Source organism: Alexandromys fortis, unplaced genomic scaffold (assembly GCF_014885135.2).
Source record: "Alexandromys fortis isolate MF-2015 unplaced genomic scaffold, M_Fortis_MF-2015_v1.1 scaffold_52, whole genome shotgun sequence".
Taxonomy (NCBI): Eukaryota; Metazoa; Chordata; class Mammalia; order Rodentia; family Cricetidae; genus Alexandromys; species Alexandromys fortis.
The window spans coordinates 4,664,621-4,691,187 of NW_026067929.1; positions in this window are offsets into that span (position 1 = coordinate 4,664,621).

Consider the following 26,567-nt stretch of genomic DNA (forward strand, 5'->3'; position numbering starts at 1 on the left):
AAGGATCCCATAAGCCACTTAACGTCTAAGAGCCCAGTAACTCCAGAAGACACCCTCGCTGGTACGGTTTTCTCATCCATTATCATCTTTCCACACTTCAACACGACATCCTCCTCCCTACCTTTTAAACTCATCCATTAGAGCATTCATGTTTCTGGCCCACAGTAATAAAGAACACAGCTCAGTATCCTCTGCGGCATCATTCCAGAGTCTCCTTTGGTGACAAGGAAGAAGGATGTGTTTAAAGTCAGCAAGAACACGACTCCACAAGGAGCGGTATTTGACACACGAGAGAGCCCATGGAAAGGAATCATTTTCAGGCAGCCTTGCCTTCCTTTTCTTCTTCTTCTTTGACAATCCAGTGTTTAAGTGGCTAACTTGGTGAGATGTACTGGTCATCATTTCATGGGTTGCTGTGCCCTATTTGGTCATAAGTCAGCCTTAACAGAGACTCCAGGCTCAGGTTCAGTGTGGAAGTTGAACTGCAGTGACACTTCATTAGACATTACGTGGAAGTCTGCCCTTCCACGTGGATCTGCCCTTCCACGTGGATCTGCCCTTCCACGTGGACTCCTCTCTGAGAGGCAACAGCCTAAGGCTTCCTCCTACTACACTTCTAAGTGCTTAGTCTGAGGATGTCCAGAGATCCCTGGAGCCCAGTGAACATAAATATGTTCAAAAATGTATACATATGTTTCTACTTCTGTGTGTATGCACGTGGATGCCAGGGAACAATGTCAGATGCCATTCTTCAGATACTATTCACCTGACAGGAAGCTGTAGGGAGGAGCCAGGTAGAGAAGGGTTTTTAGGGAGAGGCAAGACACAGCAGGAGAACTTCTTGGGAGCTGCTATTCAACCTCTTTGAAGAGCAGGATTCTACCTCAACCTTTGAATCTCGATGTCTTTAGAGGGACAGAGATTTAAATAAGTTCCTTGTAGCTTTGAAAGACTCAGAGCCTGAGGGAACAGAATTTCCTCAGGCTGCCACTCTCGCGGCCCAGCCGCTGCTGGTAGCAGCAAAGTTGCAGTGGCTGACCAGGATAGCCATAGCTGAGAGGCAGCAACAGCTAAAGAAGAGGACAGCGGCATGTTAAGTTTATAGTTTTGGATGCGTGTGTCTTCACTGAGCTACTTCAAGTTCCATAGAGATGCTAAAGTGTAACCAAGCCTGGGAACCCGCAGTTGAGGCCGGATGTTTAGTGCACATCTTTTCCCAGAATCTCCGCACTCGGTACCCCCTCCACTGTTCCACATCTAGAACTGTCTGAAGAAAATGCTTTTCTCTGATGACTCTTTCCATTTAAACTTCCCCAACCTACTGAACTGGTGAAAGCAAGAAGGTACAAGACTTACCAAGAAAATAAATAAATAAATAAATAAATAAATAAATAAATAAATAAATAAATAAAAAACAGTTCTACTCAAGAAGACTAGGGCACAGAGCTGATTCTTTAGCTCTCTGTTGATAATGGACAACATTATCAGAGATTCTAGGAGCAAAGGTGATATTCCTTGGCTCTGGTCAGACTCCAGCAAAGACCATGTGATCCACGAAGGAACCACCTGAGCATGTTTCAGAACCCAGTTATTTCCACATTTCTATCCAGATCAAGGCAGCCACCTTTGGGAATGAGTCTTCAGATAGTCATTCCACACAACCAGAGTCAAGAACCACTGACTGCAGGACAGGGGAAGTCTACATGTTCAGCTACCTTATTTGGTATCTAGGCAATGTTTTGGTTGACCCAGCCCATCCACTGTCTCCCTCTGTCCCTGTGCTGTCTGAATCTTCCAGTCTGTTCTGATCACCCAAACCCAACTCAAGTCTTTATCTTCAAACTCCGTGGCCCAAATGACTGTTGGCTATGATACAATAACTTCTTTGAAGTCCAAGTCCAGGCTCCTACAATGTCATTAACAAGATGACCATTATTGTTTCCCACTATTCTCCCCATAATTAGAAAAGAACTACATTAATTATTATATTCTAACTGTAGTAACTAAGGAAACTATTGCCCACTGACTCCACATGAACATGCACAGTCATGCATATGCATGCACATACCCGTGCACATTCCCACATAAGCATACATGCACACACAAAAGAAATTTGCACATATAATAAAGGCCCCTTCGCCTCCAAAACCTTCCCATATGAAACAAGAGGGAACCAAATGAATATTTCCATTTGGCCGTCTAGACCAAGAGCTGCTGTGGTCTATGTAGTCAGCACGGATACCCGAGATATATCCACTGACTAAAACTCTGGAAGGTCTCCTGCATCTTTTAAAAGCTGTTCACAGGACTGAGGTCAGCTGGATGTGAGAAAGACTGCTGACATCCTGTGCTGACCATGGTCTTGACACCCTGGAGGATGGTGAAATGTGCCGATCAGTGGGCTACAAGAGCATTCTCTCAAGCTAGCCTTATAGAAAGCCTTTTTTACATTAAATTAAGATGGGCTCCTTATAAAAGTAGGCATAATCTCTATTCTATATAAGATGTTGCAATAAATTGCATCATATTGGATCCAAAAAAAAAAAAAGAAAAGATGGGCTCCTTTTCATGCACCATACCCCGAGTGATTGTGTCTTTATCAGAGGAGGTGTGAACCCGTAAACAGAACACATCAGACAGCAGCTGATGAGAAGTCCATGCGAGGACACAGAGAGAAACTGAGGAGAGAGCTCTCAGAAGAAACCACTCGGGCCAACACATCTAGCCTTGGGACTGAGAAAATAAATTACTGTTGTTTCAGTGCCCAGAGTGCGGTAATTTGTTATGGCAGTTATGGTGAAGTAATGCAATGTGCTCAATTCCAGTCTAGTTGTCTAGCGATGCTAAGGCAACCCAAAGACCCCATTATGGAACACTGCAAACGCCGCACACGGCACCATCAGTCTTCGGGCACCAGGCAGAAGCCGCCCAGCTGTCTCTCGATGCTGTTCTATTAGCTCCTTTCTAGACAAGATGCAAACTCCCGGCGAGGTCCATGAGACTATTCCCAAGCTTCCTAAAGAGATCCGATACATTTCTAAAATTTAAACCTGAATGCCAAAAGGCAGCCCACACGTGCTTCTCATACATTGAAACAGGACAATAGCCTGCATGTTCCATGGCTGGCTCCGGGTCAGACTTCTAAGACTCATGGCCTTCCGGGGTCCAGAGAGCCTGGTCAGTTCTACTCCACCGGGTCCACCATCCATAGCACAAGCCTTGTTTCCTAGCCTCAGACCCACTCCCTTCACAGCTGCTGCCGTCCTTGGTAGTCATACCGTGGTCCCGACATCTCAAGCTGTTTGGGTCTGCCCTGAAACTGGGATGTGCTTTGCCCAACAGCCTCTCCTAGACTTTTTCCAGGGAATCTAACCCTGCGGCGTGGCACCAGGCGTCAGCCTCTCTCCATGGCCCCTTTAATCCTAAGACTTCTGCTTCACCTGAGATTGTACCTCTACTACTGTCCTCTCCTAGTCTCTTGTGGTGCCAAACATCAGCCACTCTCCATTATCTCTCCATCCTTCCAAGCCAGTCCCTCCTGAGCGACTGTACACTTCCAAGTTTGGCAGCCAGCATAAGATACAGCTTTGGTACCATCTGGAACACAGGTTCTGTGTGCTGATGCTGAGGAAATACGTCCAGATTTACAGCCCCAAAAGATGCTGCTTTCTTCCTAACCACACCAGTTTCTCAGCCCCAGCTAACCAGCACAGTTGCTCCAGGAGAGCCAAGGTTCTGCGTCAGTGGTGCTGGTCTCTCCTTCATCACAGCCAGTTCTTCAGTCTTAAGTGACCAGAATCACACACAGATCCTTAATTCGGAGTATTGACAGCCCCAATGGATTCTACAAGGGTCTCTTAAACTTCCCTCTGAAATTTTGCAACCTGGCCCTCCAATGCCTACACTGTTCTCAGATGTATCTTTTTCGTTTCCATAGCAGCTCAGCTCACAAAGATTTGAATCCTCAATGGCTTTGAATCATCTAAAGTCTTTTCCCAATCATCTCCAAAGCAATATGGTCATGCCTGTCACAGCCATACCCTACTCCTGGTACCAATTTTGTTAGAGTGTCTATTGCTGTGGTAAAACGCCATAACTGAAAGCAACTTGTGGAGGAAGAGGGGTTTTTTTGTTTTGTTTTGTTTGTTTGTTTTTTGTTTTTTCAGTTTATAGTTCCATATCACAGACCATCACTGAGGGAAGTTGGGGTAGGAACTTGGAGGCAGGGACTAAAGCGGGGGCCATAGAAGAGTGTTGCTTAAAGGCTGCCTCCCATGTCTTGCTTGACATGTTTTCTTATACCATGCAGGTCCACCTGCCCAGGGGTGGTACCACCCACAATGGGCTGGGCTCTCCCACGTCAATAAATAATTAAGAAAATGCACCACAGACTTGCTCACAAGACAATGTTGCTCACAATCATTGTCTCCATTGAGAGTCCCTCCTCCCAAATGACTCCAGCTTGTGTCAAGTTGACATGAACCTACCAGCACTATGTTACAGGAAGAAAAGCCAGGAGTGCAAGACTAAGACCTCTGATGCACAGCCAGCGCATGGGGCAGAGGCACCTGGCTTCCTCCTGCTTTGAAAGTGGACCTGCCTTTGATCAATAAGCCATTATAAATACGATGCAGAGTTGTAAGAGAAAAATAGCTTCTTTTTCAGAGGAAATGCACAGATAATGGCACCACCATCGTCTTTGAAAGTCAATACCCCCTGCCACGAGGCAGTGGCTGCGGCCCAATGAATTCACTGTGGCTTTGCCGGGCAGCAGGCAGTCTCAAAAACCCTGCAGAAGCAAAGCCCAGAGTGTTTATTTTTTATGTATTTGGCCTACACTTTTGGGAGTGGACAATAACTATTACAGATCTGTTGTCTCGCAAATCCAATATATGCAGGTTCTCTATCAACAGGTCTGCCCCTGCCCAACAACCTTTCAGTACACTGCCTGGAATGCTCTTAAAAATATTTTATCACAGACAGTAGGATATTGTATGTGTGCCAGTTCATTTAAATTACAATTTTAGAAGTGTCAGTTGCCCTGATTGGAAAAAAAAAAAAAAAAAAAAACCTAGAGGGCTGAGGAGATGGCTCAGCCATCAAAGCTTTTGTTCTCCAGCAAGAATACCAGAGGTCAGATCCCAAGACTATGCATAAATGCCAGGTAGGCATGGCGGCTCACCTGTAATTCCAGCCTCAGAAGGCAGAAGCAGGAGATCCCTGAAGCAATCTGGACAGAGAAACGAGCCAATAAGTGAGCTCTGAGTTTGATTAAAGGACCTGGCCTCAAAGGAATAAGGCAGAAGAGTGACCAGGAAGGAAAGATTCACGGCATCAAACGCAGGCTCCCACAAATGAATCCCACATGTGAACCCATGTTTATGTGAGCATACATACACATAATACATGGTCACATTCACGCCACACACACGAATACATTAAAAGGCATTGCTTTAATTAACAAAAGAAGAAGCCAGTGGTGGTCTGGATAAGTCCTAGATAATAGCCAGCATTCCATAAGACAAGTTCATCTGTTGTCTGAGTATCAGCCTCTATACTCTATCTGTTACCTTAGTATCAACCTCTGTACTATATCTGTTACCTGAGTATCAATCTCCACACTGCCTCTGTTACCCAAGCACCAACCTCTACATTGTATCTATTACTCAAGCATCAGCCTCCACACTGTACCTGTTACCCGAGTATCAGCCTCCAAACAGCATCTGTTACCAAAGTATCAGCCCCACGCTGTATCTGTTACCCGAGCATCAACCTCCACACTGCCGTACTCTCTCACACACATACTCAGTATCAGGGATGCAAGTCCACTGGTTAAAATGGAGGTCTATAAAACTTCCATTGGGAATATTAGAAATAGTTTCTAATTTCTATTAAAATTACAGGTATTCAAGAAATCCCTGTGTACAATCCCTGTGTACTGGCAAATACGTTTGGACGCCCTCCCCTTACACGAGGACACCACCAGCCTCCCAGGGTCTTCAGCTTGCAAATGGCCTGTTAGGGGGCCTCTCAGCTTCTGTGATCTCATGAGACCATCTTTTCAGTAAGTCCCATCTATCCATTGATCCAGCCTCTCTCTGTATAGTTCCTTATCTACTTTCTCTTGGTTTAGCTATTTGGGAATTCTAACTAATCCATACTCACACAAGCAGCCCTGGTTAAACTCAGTGGATCACAAAACCAAAGGCTATAAATGCAGGAAAGGGATTTGTGGGGGCCTGGGGGGTGCGTTAGGTCTGATGGTAAGACTGATTAAAATTCACTTTCTACGTGTGTGAAAATATCAAAGAATAAATTTCATATATAAATTCATTTTTAAAATGCACCATTTTGTAGCTCCCTAAGGAATGACCATAATTTCTGAACACAGAGATGCTTGATAACTGTACATACTACTCTGCCTCCCCTAAGAGCATGAACATCGGGGCTAAAGAAAGAACCATAGCATGGCTCCAGTAAATAAACAATCCAGGTGAATATGTCTGCAGGCCAGTGATTCAACAAGCGTCCACATGCATGCATTTGTACAGTGGGAAGTTATTATTATCAGACTTCAGGAACACCAGGAATGTGTCTGCGTCCCCCAGAAAACTCGGGATGGTCTTCGTACTCCCTGTAGTTAGTAATTTAGAGGGGGGCACTGCTAATGGTATAAAGAAAGTTCAACATGCATTCGGTGGGGAATGGTTAATCATCCGCCATGATATCTGTAACTCTCAAAAGATTATTTAATTTCCTTGAGCCTCCAGATACTCAGATATAGAATAAAACTACCATCCCCCAACAGCGTCATCACTGAACTCAGGGTTCTTCTTCATCCGAATTCTACAAGTGTAATCTCTGGAATTCTCCTGGGTTTACATTCAGATAATCTTCAATCACTTGTGGGGAGGGGGTGGTCATTGATTGACCAAAACAACCTGAAAGAAACACCTATGTAAGAAGCAAGGACTTTATTTTTTTTTTTAATCCTCCTATCGTTAAAAATGCTACCCTTCAGAAGCACCCATTCGCTTTGGTTACTAAAACTGGATGAGGAATGTGTGTTTTTCAGGGACCTGCTGTCTCGCATCTGGCACTTCCTCGTTTCTTCTCAAGGTGAAAATGGGGGTCACGTGGGAAGCACAGCCCCTCTGTGGGCAGACTGAGTGACTCTGACGTGTGGTGTGAACTCTGAAGGCAGAGTGCAGGCAGATCTGCCTGTACCCCCGGGGTCCAGGATGCAAACAGCAGCACGTCATGCCCAGAACGTGGAGAGGGACTGGAGGTTTCAACCTCAGTAATGTTCTGTGAACAGCAAACTAGGCAGGGATTCTACTTCAGCCTAAAGACGGATTTTATGAGATCATAATTCCCATTCTTAGGACAGCTCATTTTTCCCTGAATTATCAGCAGAAAGAGGGCATTTGGCTTTATTAAACAGGCTCCCTCTGCTTTAGCTGGCCAAGCAGTTGAAAACACGCTAGGAAGATGGTGAAAGTCACTGAACAATTTATCTGAAGGGAACAAAAGATAAAGTCACGAGAAGCCTGCAGGCTACAGAACCGTTTTCTGCTTTTCATTGGTCCATAAACACAGCACTTAAAGGCAAAACACAGGATGAGAATGCATCTTCAATATAGTCCCTCAAATTTTAACTTTAATTAATCCTCTGAATTTCATACAATGTGTTTTCTAATTACACAGGAACTTGTTCCAGAATCCCAAGCAGCCTGCTTATGGTTCTGAGCCACCTTTCTCCCCCTAATGACTGAGCTTTAAACCACTAATACATAGCTTAGGTTAATTAAATGGATGCATTTTTTATTGCCTATCAGTTGTTCAGAATGAGCTGATACCATTTCGGGTCTAAAATAACCAACCAAGATAAACATCCACTCTCTGCCTAATGGAGGAAATGTGAGTAAACTGCTCGCTGAAAAGAGCACCCTTCCCAGACATGAGGAGGCCTCAATTTTAAAGCACCCCCATTTTGTGGCACGCTGACGTAATCTTAGCCTCACAAGGTATCCTGGGATCTTGGATGCAGGGTAAGAGGGAATCCCTTAAGCCAGAGGAATAAGGTAGAAGCTACAGGAAAATGCGGTGCTCAGCTTCCTCCTGAGCTAAATCTATTCTTGCAGGGAGATGTGGCCGGCTTCCTCTGGTGACAAAAAGGAATGGCAAAGTCTATCCTATACCCCTCTGTCACCTCCAGATGGCTCATCAGGCAAATGGGTTGCCCAGAACATTCTATCACACATACCAACATTCCTGGCAAGAAGGTATCAATCTGTTCCTGGAACTGCAGACCCAGCTTGTGAGCCCTCGGGAATTCCTTGGGTTCTTGGCAGAGTTGAGACTGAATCAGCAATCAAGACAAAGTGAGAAAGTGTGAAGCCAAGGACAGATGTGCCCAGGAGGACACGGGTCCTCCAGATGCCTGCACTCCTGCCCAGAAGCACAGAGAAGCCTGACAACACAGCAGCTATCTTGAGAACCACGCTCTCCCCTCCAGAAATGTCATCACTGTCAATCCTTGTGGTAACATCCTCACCCCAACACTGAGACTTTCTGATTAGAGTGGTTGAAGATTTGTAGAGTAAACTCTGTGAATTCTTGTTGAACATCTTTAAAATGCTAACTGTGCCTGCTATCAGAGGGTGTATTCCTCTGGGGGGCACTACAAATACTAATAAACAACCCCTCAGGTGTAAATAAAACTAACAAGCTCACACAGGTAAATATTCTAGACCATATCTAATAAAATATTTCGAAGAAAAATGAGCTGGATATCCTTATGTGTTTGGAATTGAATCTGCACACAAGATACAAAAGCAGCAGGAGAGTACAGAGGGCCACTCCCTATTCCACTCCAAGTTTGCACAGCCCAGCTTTTCTGAATTCAGGTACCAAAGGGTTAGTTCCATCCACAGCCTAAAAATAAGCCAGCAAGAGAGTTGACAATGGAACTTTCAGTGAGCATGCACTAAGGACAGACATATAAAGAGTATCTATTTTAGGTGCTTTCTTATTGATGTCTTGAGATGACTCCCATAGTTGGTTTGTAATTTGTGGAGCATCTGTTGGAGCAATAACTAAAAGCGCAGATGTGCACAGATAGTGTGAATGGTCCGGCATCATCCAAAGGTGGCCTCTAGCCTTGGGTTCTGTCCCAGAATGGACCGACTGATTTTATCCCTTTCTATAGTGAAATGTGGTACCGCATGAAAGGAAGCTGAAATGTGCCACGTTATATAAACAACGCGTTTCGTTGGAAAGAAGGGATTTCTCTCTGTCTTATGATGCTCATATTTAAGGGGATACAATTTGCATTAGAAAGAGCATTACTGGCTTCATTTGGTCCTGATAGCTGTTTATCAAGGACAACCTGTTTCTGAAAAACATCTGCTTGAAACTTCATCTTCTCTTGAAGCCCCTGCTGCCAATTCCAGGATTCAGGTGCACAACCGTTTCACATTGTGCCTCTTACTCATTCATCAAGCTTTTGCCAAGTTCTTCTATGTAGAACACTAGGGTAGGCCATGAGACATCTTCAGAGAAAAAAGGACATAGTTTTAGCTTTTGAACAGCTGTAACACTGAACTTGATGTTAAAACCAGAAAAAATGGCTGTAATGGGTGATGAACAGGTTAATTCAAATGGATGTCTTAACACAAAAACGACATAGAGACTGGACAAGGTGAATCACTGGAAAAAGGCTGGTTAAATTTTTGGAGTAAAGCTTGATTCTTATGGGACAGTCCAGTGGGGTGGGGGGCAAAGGTAGCTCATGCTCTGTATGGGCAGAGACAACACCACCACCTAGGGAAGGCAGGATTCAGGTATAACTTCAATGTGGAGATGCGCATTTGTTCATCTGGAAAACCACGTGGCCAGACGTGAAGGGTGGTGACAAGAAACAGCGAGAAAAAACAATAACGTGACCACGTGTGGAGGCTGAAGATATGGGTAAGCTTTACGTTCTGCTTTATCTGCAGGGGTGACATTGAAAGCTTTTAAAAGAGGAATGCGCATTATAAATACAATAATCTTGGAGAGTAACCCTCATGCAGAGTGAGCGCATTGGAGGAGACAAGGGCAGAAAGTAGACCAACCCATAGGAAGTTATCTTAGCGGTGTAAGCAAGAAGTGACGTGGGTCTGGAGTCTAAGCCAAAGTGACCTGGAGAGACTAGAAATAAAGTCGTTCAACTCATTTTGTGGAGAGCGGAGAAAAATAGCTTTGGCAGGTGCCTTATATAATAGATTGTCCTTCGTCTTTCCCCCCCCCATAGATTTTTGCTTTAACTGACCACCGAATAATTGCTTTGGCACTAAACAGTTTATCATCTTCCTAAGTCCAGGCCAACAAACATGAAGTGGAAGACTTTTAGAAATATTGGACTTAGTGAACTGCAAGATACCGTGGCCACTAACCTTCTATTACTATCTGATATTACCTCTGCCTCATGCATTTCACCAGCAGAGAATGCCAACATATCACATTTGATATTAGGAATAAACTTTAAAATCTTAAACTCACTGCAGAGTTGAATAGCATACTGCACTACTCAACCTTACTAAATTCTAGTTGAGCTGTAAAGTATTCAACATTCATTTCCTATTCATAAAGTTATCATTTAACCATGTACTAATTGCACATATCTGAAGTCATTTCAGCAACTTCTGTAGTAGTGATATGTGCTAGAATTTTCATTCTGAGTTTTTTTCCCACAGGGCTGTCCTATCTCCAGATCTCAGAATCACAAGCCCTACACATTAATCAACCTCCACAGGGTTATATCATCAATGACTGCAATTTGGCCAGCTAGCAACTCATGACATAATTTATTTAAAATATTGTCTTCTGGTTTCTGGTCCAGTATATAGTGAGCCTGAATGTCACCCCTTCATCTTAATAGCAATTAGATGTCAAAACATATACTGCAATAACGACCAGAGTGGCGAAACATGTATTCAACAGTGGACCTCATTTTATGGGGGTAACCAAACACTCTCTGATTAGATTGAAGGAGGAAACGAGTGCCTGGTGTTTCAAATCTGACTAGAGTGCGTGGCTGGGGGTGGGACAGGTCCCACATGTGAACCTACTGTTATTATTTTGCTAAATAGACATAGCATCAAAGAACCCCCTAAATCCACACATCTCCACTGATATATTAGTACCTCAGATATATTTCTTTCTGCAGTGAATGATGATCAATTTGGAAACCCACAACAGGTCAATGTGTGGGGATTAAATGACGATGCTGTGCGGTGCTGAGATACAAATGGAGCACACCCCTCCCTACCGCAGCAGGGGCCACACAGAAAAGGGGCAGAAAGACCAAGGTGCAGGTCTTTATAGGAGTGGATGTTTATATGTGGATGTTTATAGGAGTCTAACAGCTCAAAAAATAATAACAGAAATTGACAAATGTGATTTCATGACATTAAAAATTCATAGCAAACAATGGGAGAAATCTTTGCCAGTTGTTCATCTGAAAGGGGATTCATGCCCAAAATATATAAAGAACCCGAAAAATTAAACATCACAAAAATACAATCAATAAATGGATGAGGAGTCAAATAAATAGTTCTCAAAAATAGTAAAAATGTCCAGTCTGTAAGTAGTACAGGAAGGCAATTTACATATTCTTTGCCATTCGTTAAATACAAACTGTACTTTGTATGAACATCAACTTGAAACAGATCAAATGCCTTAATCAAAGAACTAAAACTCTTGGCAATGACAGAAGAAAATACACATAAATCAATTAAAGACATATAGGCAAGGGCTTTCTAAAAAGAAGATCCCAAGAGCTCAAGAAATTAACTAAGAACTAGAAATGGTATCACATGAACCTTGAAGTTTTAACACAGAAGAGAAACAACCAAGTAAAGAAACAGCAACGTGATATACTTTGATCTTGTTTTGTTGAATAAACCACTAATGTAGTAGCATTTCATCTGTATCTTAATAAATAAAGCTTGCCTGAAGGTCAGAGAGTAAAACGGCCCCATCCATCAGTCTTATAGACCAGGCAGTGGTAACACATACCTTCAATCCCAGTAGCCAGACTAGTTTGCCATAGAAACCAGATGGTAGTCATGCACACCCATTCTATCCCTAGAGAAGAATATAAAATGGGAGGATACAGCTCTCAGACACAGTCTCCTGAGATTCCTGGAGTCAGGACCACCATTTTGGACTGAGGTGGCAGTAAGAGACAGTGGCTGGCTGCGGATCTTTACGTTGAACCCCAATTTCTCTCTCTCTCTCTCTCTCTCTCTCTCTCTCTCTCTCTCTCTCTCTGTGTGTGTGTGTGTGTGTGTGTGTGTGTGTTTATTAATCATGCTTCGCATTAATTCTAGTGCTGTCCATGTGTGTAGAAATGGGACTATCCACTGATACATGGGAAATCTCTCAGTGACCACACCCTCAAAAAAGATGATTTTCTCCCCAGCAACTATCCACAATGAATGGCTCCCCAGTAAGGAGTAGGGTGTGGAGAGCAGCTCCCCATCTCTGCCAGGATTTTGGCTGGCCTGATCTTATGTGGGTCTTATACAGTAACCACTGCTATGGGACAGTGCTCTTGTACCCTGTAAGGATTTGTCACTTCCATTGGTTAAATAAAATGCTTATTGGTCAGTAGTCAGGCAGGAAGCATAGACGGGACAACCAAACTAAGAGAATTCTAGGAAAAGAAATGTAGTCACCAACCAGATGCAGAGGGAGCAAGATAAGAATGCCTTACTGAGAAAAGGTACCAAGCCATATGGCTAAACATGAATAAGAATTATGGATTAATTTAAGGGGTAAGGGCTAGTTAATAATAACCCTGAGCTAACAGGCCAAACAGTTTATGATTAATAAAAGCCTCTATATTTTTCTTTGGGACTGAATGGGCTGTGGGACCAGGTGGGACAGAAACGTCTGTCTACAAACCACCGTTACTTAGATTCCATAGTAACAAAGTCCTGTCCACAAGATAGCATTTCAGAACACTCCTCCTACTGCCCTTGTATTCTTTTTGGCTCCTCTTCTGCAATGTTTCCTAACCATTGGTGTAAAGTTAATACAGTTGCCCCATTTAGGGAAGAGCACGTGGGCTCTTAGGGTCAGAACTTTACCCAGTTATACATCACTCTATTGACTGCAAAAAAAAAGTCTCTATGGCCAAGATTAATAGTGTTCCAGATTTATGCTTATGAACACAAATATTTAAAAGGCACCTTGGCTGCACGACCAGTTAGCAAAATAACAATAACAGGCTCTACCCTAGAGCCTATGACCTCCCCAGCCATGGGCCATTAAGCAGAATTACAGAAACAGACATGAACCTCCTCCTGTAGACAAGGCCTCAAATCCAATAAAAAAGCCATTAGTTACCCCATTCCAGACATCTCACTGCCGCACCAGTGGGCACATCTTGCTTGGCAGACGGAGATGGCAATATACAGGTTCCAGCACTGGGAAAGGCCACTGGGATCTTTGCGGCCCAGCAGTTAAATAATACCTTCCAAAAAATGGCCATTCTAATAAAGACAGTAGAACAAATGGTCTTGTACACATGCCATAAATCAAGAGATGACTCTTAACGTTGACTTGATTGTCCCAAAGTGAATCATCAAACTAATATATATGAAATACCCAAAAGATAAATAGAAAATCTAACATATCTTAGGCACATGGTAGTAATGTTTTAAATACAACACTACAGTCAGAATCCCTGGAAGACAGATTTATTAAAATTAAAAACACCTTCTTTGCACACAATGCTGCCAAGTATTTAAGAATTCTTAAGTATTTCTTAAATACTTGGCAGCAGTATTGAATGAGCAGACAAGTCACGGTTCATAAGAAAGTATCTGCAAGATATATATCTGAAAAAAAGACTGTTCTCCACAGTGTAAAAACTCCAGGACAAATAAATGACCAGGTAATTCTAAAGCTGGGTAAAAGATCTGAACAAACACATCATCAAAGAGAAGACAGAAGTCGCAAACAAGCATAGAAAATCTAGATGTGCCATACTGTGTCACTAAGGAATTACAAAATCAAATAAGACACAGCTACATCACTACCAAAATAGCCAGAACTAGGAGTACTGAATCTGCTGACAAGTGTGTGGAGTAACAGGATCCCTAATGACTGGAGGCAGGATACAAAATACCAAGCCCTTTCAGTGGCTTGGCAGTTTCATAGAAAATAAAGCACATCGCATGCTGTGGTGTCCACCAGTTTCACTCCTTGGTATTTATCTAAAGGAGTTTTAAAATGTTTCCACACAGATAGCTATAGCAACTTTATCTATAACTGCCCAATTCCGGAGTCAACTAAGATCCCTTCCCTAAGTGAATGGATAAATAAACTGTCATGTAACACAATGGAATAGTATTTGGCTCTAAAGACAGCAAAGAAACAACTGGAAACGCCTTACATGATTACTGTGAAATAAAAGCAAACAATCTGAAACGGCTACATAGTGCACAGCGACACTGGCATTGCATTAAAGAAGGAAACTCTACCAGTGGGAAGAGGATGGATAGGTAGGAATAATAGAAGATGCTCAAGACAACCAATCTACTCAGTACGATACTAAAGCAGTGCATGCCTGCCACTGCACATTTCTCAAGACTGGTAGGAAGCGTAGCACTCAGAGCAAGGCAGGATGTGACTGCAGAACTATGGATGGCAATGTAATATCAGTGTCGGCTCACAGATAAATACGCAGCTCTGACGTGAGATATTTCAGGCCGTGTGTTCCTGAGTGCATTAGAATGTATGGGAGCTTTTTGTACTTTCTGCTTAACATTGCCTTGAAAAGAAACTTCTCTGAAAAGTCATGGGCCCTAAGGGTAAACCTATTATTATTATTTTGCTAAACTGGCCTTTTGTCAAACTTATTTCTCAATAAACATATCCATACCCATAGACTTATGTAACTCTCAGCCCACATCAGAGAACCTTCCCTGGGCAGTGGACAGCAGATAACGCAAAGACTTACCACTGATCAAAGTACAGAGAATAAGTGTTTGTGGTGTGCTCAGCCATAAATGGGATGTAGAAGGAGGAGCTCCGTGTTCATCCTGGCTGCCCAGAACCAAAATAATCACACAGAAATTGTATCAGTTAAAACACTGCTTGGCCCATTAGCTCTAGCTCCTTATTGGCTAACTCCTATATTAATTTAACCCATTTTTAGTAATCTGTATATTGCCACGTCGCAGTGGCTTACTGGCAAAGATTTGGCATGTCTGACTCCGGCAGCTCCATGGCATCTCCCCGACTCTGTCTTCTTTCTCCCAGCATTCAGTCCAGTTTCCCCCACCTACCTAGATTCTGCCCTATCAACAGGCCAGGGCAGTTTCTTTATTCATTAATGGTAATCACAACACACAGAGGGGACTCTTCACATCAATGGAACATCAATATCATACCCCCATCCCAAATAAGGCTTGAGGAAGAAGAGGTGGGGGGAAAAGATGAAAGGATGCAGAGTATCCATGCAAAACAGACTCTCCCGAACATGCCAGGACCCCTGTATTATAGCAGCTGTGTTCATCTAGACAAGAGCTATGAGAGATTAAGTCAACCAGCATTCCTGCATCAATAGAGAGGGACATGTAACATTCTAACATGGCTGGTCATGTATGCATGCAAACTGGAAAGAAACAGAGAGAACAGAAGTAATATGGAAGATGTTGTATTCCAAGTTATAACTGCCATCCACTCAACGAGAGGTTGAGTTCCACAAGAACACATACTTCTGAAGTACGAGATGGACTGGAGCCAGCAGACGGACTATGGGGGACAGAGTCAGAGGACATGGGGATGTTGTGACATTCACAACTCTATGCAGCAAGCAGAGGAACTTCATTTCTGAAAGGATTTTCATAAGGTCTCAATTCCAGGCAGGGAATTAGTGAATTCCATTTTTTGAGAGGATTTTCATGAACTCTGTCGCTGAGATTCTCAATAAAGGAAAAAAAGAAAAACACAACAGCACCATTTCAGGTGACCATTGTGGAGTTCTCAAAGCTCTCAAAGCTGTAATAAACAAAAATGGTGACCACTTAACACTGGATAAAGAACTGGGAGTTCCTCCTTGAGAAAGTCGGTTTCTCCTGCTCTCAGTATTCCTTCAAAAGATGCCATGCACTCAAGAGACAATGGAGGCCAAGGCATGTGAAATGGATTAGAGGGAGGGAAGAAGAGGGGAAATGATGGAATTGTATTTTAATTGATAAAGAACCAGCAATGACCTTACTATAAACTCAACTTTGCTGGTTTCTTTTAAAGTTAATTAGAACATATGCATTTCATCCTGGACGTGGCAAACTGTTTAGCAGACTTAGTTTTAGACCTTTGATCCCTAGCTTGATGCTATCCTGAGTAGTTGCTGAACAGCCTAGGCTTCAGAATTTTCTTCTATAAAATGCAATTTAGGTACCTGCTTCATGGAATTTTTCAAATGACATAAACATGGAACCTAAAATTCACAATAAATGTATACTTTCTCATTTCATTTTTTTCTTTCTTCTTTCCTTTCTGACCTCATCGGCTTTTTTTTTTCCTTACTAGAACTTCTACAAAAGAGGAACACACACCATTAAGAACAGAAGTTAACCATCTTGCAGTTCCCGAGGCTAGAATCCCAGTTCAAAGCATTGAATGGATTGGTTGCCCCTGATTCTGTGAGGGCTCATCAGCTCATTGCCATCTTCATACGACTACCCCAATGGTTGTGTTTATGTTCCTTTCACGTTGATTGATTCTTCTGTGTCTGAACTTCCCCTCTTTATAAGAACATCAGACATTGGCTTAGAGCAAACCTTAAGCTTCTTCTAACTACTTACATCTGTAATGGCTTTGTTTCAAATGAGGTAATGTATTGAGGTACAGAAAGTTAGAAATTCAACAAATGAAATTTTTAAAAATTAACAATCATGATACATTGCAATCCATAATAAATATGTAAGGAATGGAAACATCTCCTTATTCATTTATTCAGTCCTTTAAAAACCACTGTCTATCTTACTCTTCTAAATGTAAACACAGCTATCATAAAATGACATCAAAGCGAACTACAGCTCTCAACTAACAGTCATGACTACTCCCATATCCAGCAGTGTTACATGACTTACATGTTCAGGCCTCAAAACAACTCTTCTGTGACAGAGGAGACATCCCAGGAGGTAAAGCATACAAATACAAGCATATGGACCAGAATTCAGGACTGCATTGTCCATGCAAATACTCAGCAGGCATGACAGCCAGCCTGTAATTCCATCACTCAGCAGGAGGAGGCAGACATGGTCCCCAAACAAGCTGACTAGACACTCTTAACGGGTGAGCTTTGGGCTCAAATTAGGGAAAGACACCCCTTGCCATGGGCCCACACACACATGCATACACTCCTGCATACACAAATGCGTGTGCACTTTCACACAGAAAGAAAACCCTGCTCAGCATTTACTCTTGGCTTCCCCACTCTTCCGATGGAGAAATGAAGAACAGAGAGTTTACAAAGAGGTGTCCACAGCCGGGTGGTGGTGACGCACGCCTTTAATCCCAGCACTCGGGAGGCAGAGGCCTGCGGATCTCTGTGAGTTCAAGGGCAGCCTGGTCTACAAGAGCTAGTTCCAGGACAGGAACCAAAAGCTATGGAGAAACCCTGTCTCGAAAAATATTAAAAAAAAAAAAAAAGGTGTCCACATGGAAAGGAGGCAGAGACGTTTCTTGGATGCACTGGAAATGCACTTCAGGGTCTGTGACTTCCCCCCAGTCCTGTGCTTTTGCAGAGGGTATGAAGAACACCTCTGAAACAACAGATTAGGACTCCTTCAGAGGCGTGTGGGAGGAAGTGCTTTCCAAAGGCGTGTTCTCTCAAGCTATGGTACTCCCTAGAAGAGGGGACTTGGGGAAGATGGATGGGAAAATGAGGGAGAGAACGCTGCTGTCATTCCTACGGAATGAGCAATTGCTGTAGGTTGCTAGGTAGCAGCCTAATTTTCTATGTACTAGCAAAATTTCCCTGGATTGGGCTGTGGGTCAAGGGACATGTCGGGGGCTTTTCAGAAGTGCTGCACTTGCAAATCTACCTCCTGCAAAGATCAGGAATAGACAGGAGAGCAGCCAAGCACATCCAGAGACTGAGAAAACCTGGCAGAAGATCACAGATGAGTATCATCACCCAAAGACTGGGATGGGGCGGGGCTCCCTGGTAATAAGCCACAGAAATCACTACCCATGCAGGAGAGGGGGCATGGCCTCTAAACACGCTGCTTCTTTCTGGCTTTGATTTTTAGAAATCCATCCTTTAGCTTTGATGACTTTTTTCCAGCTGAGACTGCACTGTGATTTCCATTCTCCAACATAATTCTGTTTCCTTATCTCAGCTGGAGAATCAAATAGCATATTAATATAATACATTGCATCAGATTTCACCTGGAGCATGCAATAAAAGTTACTTTCCCACCTTTCCAGCTGGGGCTGAACTAAAGTTAATCTAATTCAATATGTCATTAGTAAAAGTTGTTCTATGGGCCGATTGCTATTTAAGGATGGAGGATGGGGGGAGAGTTTGAAGGATAATTTAAAGGTCAGTTTGATTGAAAGCAAACTCAAATTTAGCAACCAATTTCACTGCATTTACTATACATCTCCATGATGAATGCAAGGCAGGAAACCCAGCCTTTACATTTTCTATGTATAATTGATGAGTGGCTTCTAGTGTGATTGGGAAAAAAGAGATAAGAGTCATGATTACAGAAGACCAGCTCACTCGAGCAGTGGTAAGCCTTCGAGGAGGCAATTTTTTTTTTTTGATCCCAGGTGTTGACAATCCCACTTGTGCATTCTGGGGTTTTGCAGTCTTTTAAGGCGTGAGATAGAGCTCGATTAGAAAGGAGGCAGAAGAGACTAGCGATACGACAATGCTTCAAACTATTAGAGTCGATTGCACAAGTGCACAGCACCGCTAGTAGCGTTATGAGGTTGCTAAGGAGGCAGTGGGGATGATCTCCTCCTCTCTGACTTTCCAGACCAGGTTCTGGTGGCCACAGTGAGAAATTCCAATAACAGAAGTAGCCTTGCCCAACACTGGGCATCCAGAATTTCCTCCTGTCCCTCTGCAGGTGAAGCCTGGGCTCAGGGTGCGGTTGTATCCCTGTACCCTGGTTCCTCGTCCCTTGATTCTTAGGGGAAAAATAGCCTCAGGAAGACTGAGCTGGGCTGCGTATGTCCCATCCTAGCAAAGGAGCCCCTTTGTGCACCCAACTCTCCAGGAAGATACCATACTCAGTCTCCTGTGGAAAAAAATGACCCTGTTTTGACATGTCTTTCCACTGACAAGAGCAGTACTTGGAATGAACAAGTTACCTAGTACCTTCGTATGTCCTCTGACTTCAAGAGAGCTCCATGCCCAAGGGATCTTGGAGTACCCTTCAGTCTCAGAGAGTCTCTTTCTCCTGAAAGATGGGGTGCTGTACAAGTGCTTCATCTGCCTGCCCCTCAAAAGAAAGCGATGTTGTCATAGAGATGAAAACACACACAGGGAAGAGTCACCCCTGCCATGTAACCGAAGCCTTCAGATTGCCGGTTTGAATGTGACCGGACTTGCCTTAAGCCAGGAAAACTTCGGTAAGAAATTCATTGAGCCTGACACCAGGCCTTGTGAGGCCCTTTTGGCCAGAGTTGTTCTGCCTAACTCTGCCAGCTTCACAAAAAAAAAGAGGAGCTGTCACAAAAAAATCTCTCCATTGAATGGCTCCAGAGCATAACCAAGTTGTTTCCTGGAAATTTGCCAACCTACGTCCCTCTGGCAGAGGGTGCAAGTGTCCTGAGGAGAAATAAAGAATAGCTCTAAATTCCTGGAACCTTCTAGCAAACAACACCACCACTCTTGGTAGAAATGTCAGACTGCCTCAATATCTTTATTAACAAAATGCTGTCATATTAAGATTTTTCATCTGGCTAAGATAAAATGTCAAGACCTTTTGCTATAAAATGACACGAGTGGACTTATTACTTGCTATTGAAAGTAACAGTTGGGAAAAACTGGAGGGGAAAATCAAAGATACAATGAGCCAGGCCGGAGACTCCAATTTCCCAAACACCGATGTTTAAACATTTCACCAGAGATTTGCTCACAGGGGCCAGAGGTGCAGCTCAGCCGGCTCAGCCTGTGTGCCGAGGGCAAGGACGTCCATCCAGCCCTACTGCAGCTGGGGACGGGTTTACTACAGGATGAGAGAAGGAAACGGAGAAGAGAGGCATCATGGGAGAGATGCCTTGTGATCCACAGAACAGTAATACAACTGAGAACGAAGCACGCATTACCTGCTTCTTGCTCAGAATAAGCATGGACGCAGAGAGTGAGAGACATGAATTTTAAATATTGAATTGGCCTTGATTAAGATGAAAAGAAATGCTAATGTCCATTTGCTGCCTTTGATGTTAGACTAGAAACACACATGGAATATCACCATGAGGGGACCTGGTCAAAAGGGACATAGGAACTCCTGTGTATATAGTCATTCCAAAATGCAAAGTTTTAAACAACATAATTAAGGAACAGAAACTCTACTTACAGGACCTTGCAAGGCCAGGCTCCTGGAGACCAACAAGGACGAAGCCACCCTTCTGCAGCAAGAGCGGCCATTGTGGTAGTGACAGACAGCAGTAGTAGCAGGTGGGGAAAGTCGCCTTCTTCATCTCCTGGTGCACAGAGAAGAAGAGGAGCGTTAAGGTGGAAGGGAACTGTCTTGTATTTAAGCCTGTTTGAGGCCTATCTCTTGTTATATTTGCCAAAGGGAAGGAAGATGTTTTCACAAATAATTTGTTCCAAACTTAAAAGATCAATGCACCAAAAATGCATTGTTTATTAAATGGACATATGTTTATTATAAGACAGTTAATTTTCTTACTTAACTCATAAGTTACTTCCATCACTTTGCTTTAACTGTCTCAACACAGGAGTCATGCGGTTCTTCTATCTAGTCTCTACTGAGGAAGACAGCCTCGACATTTGCTTTCTCCCCATTGGCTCGCTGAAAACAAATGATTCCTCCAGCTGATATGAACCAGATACTATTCAGAGCATGCTCCTTTGTGAAATATCTCCAGCTGTCAGTCAAGAGAGAAGAGACGATGGGGCTGAAGGTGAGAATCTCACAAACCCTGCAGACATTCTCGGGCCGCAGAGCAACGGCCTCCAGCAGACATTGCTGTGGTTTGCAGGCCTCAGGAATGAACCCAGAAATCCCGACTTTTCCAACTCTCAGGAAAGACAATAAAAATCATAAATCCAGCAAATGAGACCATTTAGGGTAGGGTCAAAACCACAAGGAAATAAAACAAGAGAAAGTGACAGAGAATGGTGCCCTACAGGGACCCTGGAATGGGAAGATCTCTAGAGCTGAGACCCAACAGGCCAGCAGGAGTCAGCTAGGAGAAGAACTTCCCTCAAAGGGGATACCAGTGGCTCTAAAATGAAAACCAGCTCGGTTTTGGTGAGAGATGGAACAGCAGAAGTCGGAGAAGGCAGCAAAGGCTAGGCTGTCACAGCTGCCCACGTGTTGAGCCAGGCTCATGGGAGCTCTGGGCACCACACGGGGACTAGCACTACTGAGCCAGGGAAGAAGACGCTGCATCCGGTTCAGATGTGTTCAGTTGTAGGTACCATGGGAAACAATTCTGTCCCTGCATCTCAGGCTTCGGGGCCAGGGTGCAGATTCTTCAGATTCCTGTACTCCAACTCTGCCTTTCCCTTCTCTCACGAATGTGGGAAAATTACTTCCCTGTGACTGTATCTTCCACCCCCATATATCCCGGCCTAATTCCCACAGCAGCTGTAGCAAAATGCCACAAAGACAGAGGCTTAAAACAACACCAATTTGTTTCTCATAACTGTGAGTGTCAGGAGTCAGACAACAATGCACCCCACCGGGCTGGAATCAAGCTGACAGAGGATCCAGCCTCCTTCCTCCCAGGGGCTCTGCGAAAGATCTGGTTCTTGCCCTTTTCAGCTTCTAAAGTCAGCCCACATTCCTTGGCCCGCAGTCCCTCTCTCTCTCTCCTCAAAGCCAGTGATCACATCTCATCCGCACATCCGCTGGGTCTGTCATCACAAGGCCTCCTCCAGCCCCAAATGTCCTTTATCTCTCCTAAAAGAATGCCTGGACTTGTGCCATAGCCCCCTCCCAATGCAGAGCAGGATCGGCCACACTTCCGTTTTGTTTTCAATGTTTTGCTTTTATATACACATGTGTATGGTATGCTTGCATGTGTGTTTATGTTCATATGTATGGGTGCAAGTGCACCGGTACAAGCCAGAGCTTGATAGTAGGTGTCTTCCACAATCACACTCCACCTTAGTCAGGCTAGCCAAGATGCTTGGGGGAATCCAGTCTCTGCCTCCCAAATGCTGGCCACCCTGGGGCTACACAAGATTGCAATCTCTACACGAGCAGGACTAAGTACTCGGGATTCAAATGGGAAACTAAGGCCAGGTCTCCACAGTTACTTGTTAGCTGGCAAAGAAGCACCAGATGTAACTTCAGAAGCCCTGTTTACCCAAAGCCACACCATGCCTCTCCAGGGCCTGAACCTCTCCCTGCTCATCCTCTGGCCATGGTGAGATCCTGTCCCAGACCCTGTCCACAGCTTGTGTATTCTCTTTTGACCTTGACTAGAGGCCAAGGCTTTCAGGGCATTGATGGCCCTGAAGGCCAGCTCAGAAGACTCCACAGCCTTCCTCTCAGTGTCTACACCATGGGTCACAACTCCAACCCCATGCACTTTCATATCTTCCCTGAGTCTTCTGGGGATTCTGATCTAAAAGAAGATAGAACCTGACTTTGTTTCATTTAGTGAAAACAGAGCCTGGCATACCATAGGTTCTTAATTCACAGTGTTTGGATAAAATACTGAGCTAGTATTTTAAAATACAAGCCTATGCCTGCATATTCTTCTGTTTAGCTTACAAATGGCTGTACTAAAGGACGGGTGATGTCACATCATATTTTTTATGGGTTCTCAGAAAACAGTGACCTTGCCTCATCGTGGAGCAAATGCATGGACAAACTGAACAGATGACTTCCGGGTGGCGTGAGAAGGAAGAGCACACATGTCTCTGTGACCTTGTCAAAGGTGAGGCACGGATGTGGGCACTGGAATTTCAAGTCCATCTGCCCGGTCAGACTGTCGAGAGACCCTGTGCGTAAGCGCCGACACAGGGGCAGCTGCCGAGGGGCAGCAGGTGGTGAGGGAAAGGGTACAGGTGTCATTTTTCATGTGGCTCCCAAGACTCCTTGCAAGGGCATATTTGTAAATGATTCAAAGGTGACAGAAAATGACACTAGAGTTTTTCATTTTTCTGACAAACTGTCATAAAAATAAATGCAATCAGTAGCAATGCTCTCTGAGATCACTTCATGCGTGGATAGCTGTATCTGTGCCAGTGACCCAGGACACATAAATAATGGAGAGAATTCCAAAGCCCCCGTTTTTATTATAGGGGACCGTAATTTCTGAGAGTAGATCCCCAGTGCATTTTCCCTGGACTCTAGGTTTTGTCCCTATGGTACCCACATAGGCAACAAACACCTGGAGCAGGAATCACCCCACTTCACCCCTGTGAGGTCTCACAAAGCCTTTAGTGAGAAGGACGCTTGGAAAGCATCAGTCTCGAGTTGTCACTGACTAAAGAAGACACTGTCTGTGCCTGTCCAAGGAGACATGGGCAGACTGTATGTTGAACAGAACATGAGCCACACCGTCAAATCACGTGGCAACTGCTAGCCTTGAGAATTCCGTCACAGAGCAGTGTGCTCACTTTCATGAGTTGTAAGTCACGTCAAAGGAATAGGAAAGTACGCATGCAAATTCTGATTATTATTGGCCTAGCAACTTCATGAAGTGGTCAGTCTGTCTTTGTGGCTGAGCCCGCTGTACCCTTTTGTATCCTCTCTTCACGCTGGTCGTCTTTCATAATCATTAACCCCGGCCTGCCTCTCTCTCTCTCTCTGTCTCTGTCTCTGTCTCTGTCTCTGTCTCTCTGTCTCTCTCTCTCTCCCTGTCTCTGTCTCTGTCTCTCTGTCTCTGTCTCTCTCTCTGTCTCTGTCTGCCTATCTCCATCTGTCCCCGCAGGCACGCATGCGCACACTGTCCACACTCTAAAAAGCCTCTCCTAATGACAGCCTCTTTAATAATGCAGGTGGAGGGAGGACCAGAAAATTGTTATCTTGTTATTCTGCCAGAACCCAAGTGACAGGAGAAAATATTTTCCAGCCCTCACATCCTTGAGATGCTCAGACTCGATTTGCAATTAGCCTGGTGCTGAATACGAGTGTGCAATGAAGCCCTGCTGCCGCAGGACCGGTGGGGCCCCTGTGCAAAGCATAAATGACACACTCCTCGGCGGGGATTTGAATCCAGAACAAAAGGCACCCTGGAAATAGCCGTCCGGCTAAGGAAACTGCGTTCCTGCGTGCCTAGACCCCAGTTTAATGGGATGACGTGAGGCATGAGCTGCCCCAGCCTCAAAGGGCTGGAACGTGCTCTCATTTTCTTTAGAATACTACTGAGGATTTCCATTGCTCATTCACAGAAGTTCCCAGCAGAGATGAGTAGGTGTGCGGGGTGAGCTGGATTTACATGGGTAAGCAAATACCAACACCAAAACCGCATTCCCAGAAGAAGTGCCTCTAGAGTTTACCGCGCAGCATTCTGGGACTTGAACTTACACGCGCAGTAAGAGGCTGCTTAGGGTGGACACGTTTCTGCCCTGTTCATCCCCTCCTAGCGGCATCAGACTGCCTGTGCAGTTACCTTGTGGAGTTCCACCGAGAATAATCTGGAAACTAGGAGGCCACAAAGACCTGTTCACAGATACTAAGACATAAAAACAATCTTGGCGAATGTGAAAAAGAAAAATTAAATTGCCTTTAAGAGTGCTATGAAAAAAAAAAAGAGTGCTATGGAGCACCTGGGGATTCTGGCGAAATCCTTACAACCCGAGGCTCGTGGAAATCCTAATTCTAAGCGAGGCTGTGGGACACTCTCCCCCAGTTCTTGACCTCATGGGGGGGGGGATGAGCCTCAGTGGCGATCAGTGCGCAGGCTCCACGGCTAGTGGGAGAACTCTTCAGGGACCACAAGGGTTAACAAAGGGGGAGTCACCGCTGCCGCATTTGGATCTGGAGAACTAGTAAATTGTTTGCACAGATGTGACATTATTTACATGATAATTTTATGCTCCTCAGCACACCGAGGAAATAAAACATGTTAGATGCCATAACGGGATCGTTAATTCTATTAATGGATCAAGGGTTGTGTCGAGAGCATTCCTGTCGCCTCCTCAGAGATCTGAAGATGCCCTGGAGCTGCATTCTGTCACCTTCAGAGACAGGCCCGTGAGGAATAAAAAGCTCCCTGGTTCTCCTCGAGAATGAATGTTTGCTAGTGTCAGAAACGGCCCTGGCACCCGAGTGTGTTTATGCAGAAGGACACCTCAGCCGAAGTCAGAAAAGGTTTAGTGGTTTCCACTCCCCGAAAGGACAGACTCAAGAGATTTGCCTATAAAACACGCTTCAGAAGGCCAAGGAAAGATAAGCATGTGTCCACGGGAAGCGCGGAGAAGCCTCCCCTTGATCCCGCTGCTGTTTCTGCAGCGGAGTCAGCTCTGCAACCGGAGATGCTGGAAGCAGACTGGGATAGATTGCGGTGTGCTGTGCACCACTCCAGCATGGCAGGAGGCTGCCCCTCCCCTCTCCAGACACATTTTATCACTCCTTTGCAATTTCTGTAGAGTACTCTCCAAACTGGGAAAGATGGACGCGCTGTGGGAAAGGCTGCCGTCTCACACTTTACCCTGAAAAATCCTCTGTGCTGTCAGTGTGTAAATAGAAGTCGGGCTCCAACAGCAAGAAGCCCCCATACAGAAGCGCCTGGGCTAGGTCAAATTAAATGCCTATGAAAAATGCCTCTCTCTGCACCCACGCTGTCGGCTCACCCCTTCCGTGGCATTCCCATTTGTCTTTATTTTCATTTAGAGGCCTGCCGTGTGCTGTCTTTTACTCACGGCTGACGCCCTCACAGTCATGAGTGGGTATAGGCCGTCCTCACCCACGAAGCTACATGCAAGAAAGAAATTACTTATTGATTTTCCTGTCTGTGGGATGGTGTCTTTGGGTGGTTTCTCAAAACAGATCTGTAATGCATACAATGCCAGCAGGGAGAACCAGAACTAGATGCCCTGCTGGGCCATCCTGTCACCATCAGCCCTTGCTGCCGACACCACTGGCAGGACCGTCTTGCTTGATGAGCAAAGCACATGCACTTTAGAAGGGGGGGGGGGGTGAGCAAAGAGTAACTTGTCAGATCTGAGCAGTGTTTGGTTTGAATTTTCCTTAACTTCCGTTCTAAAGAGGGGTTGACATGGGGAGAGGGCCCAGGGGATGAACTTTAGGCTGAGCTGTTCCTCTTCACGGGGGAGGAGGCATCAAAGGATGCTGTACAAGCAATGGCTTGAAAGCACTTGAAGACTGGCCTTA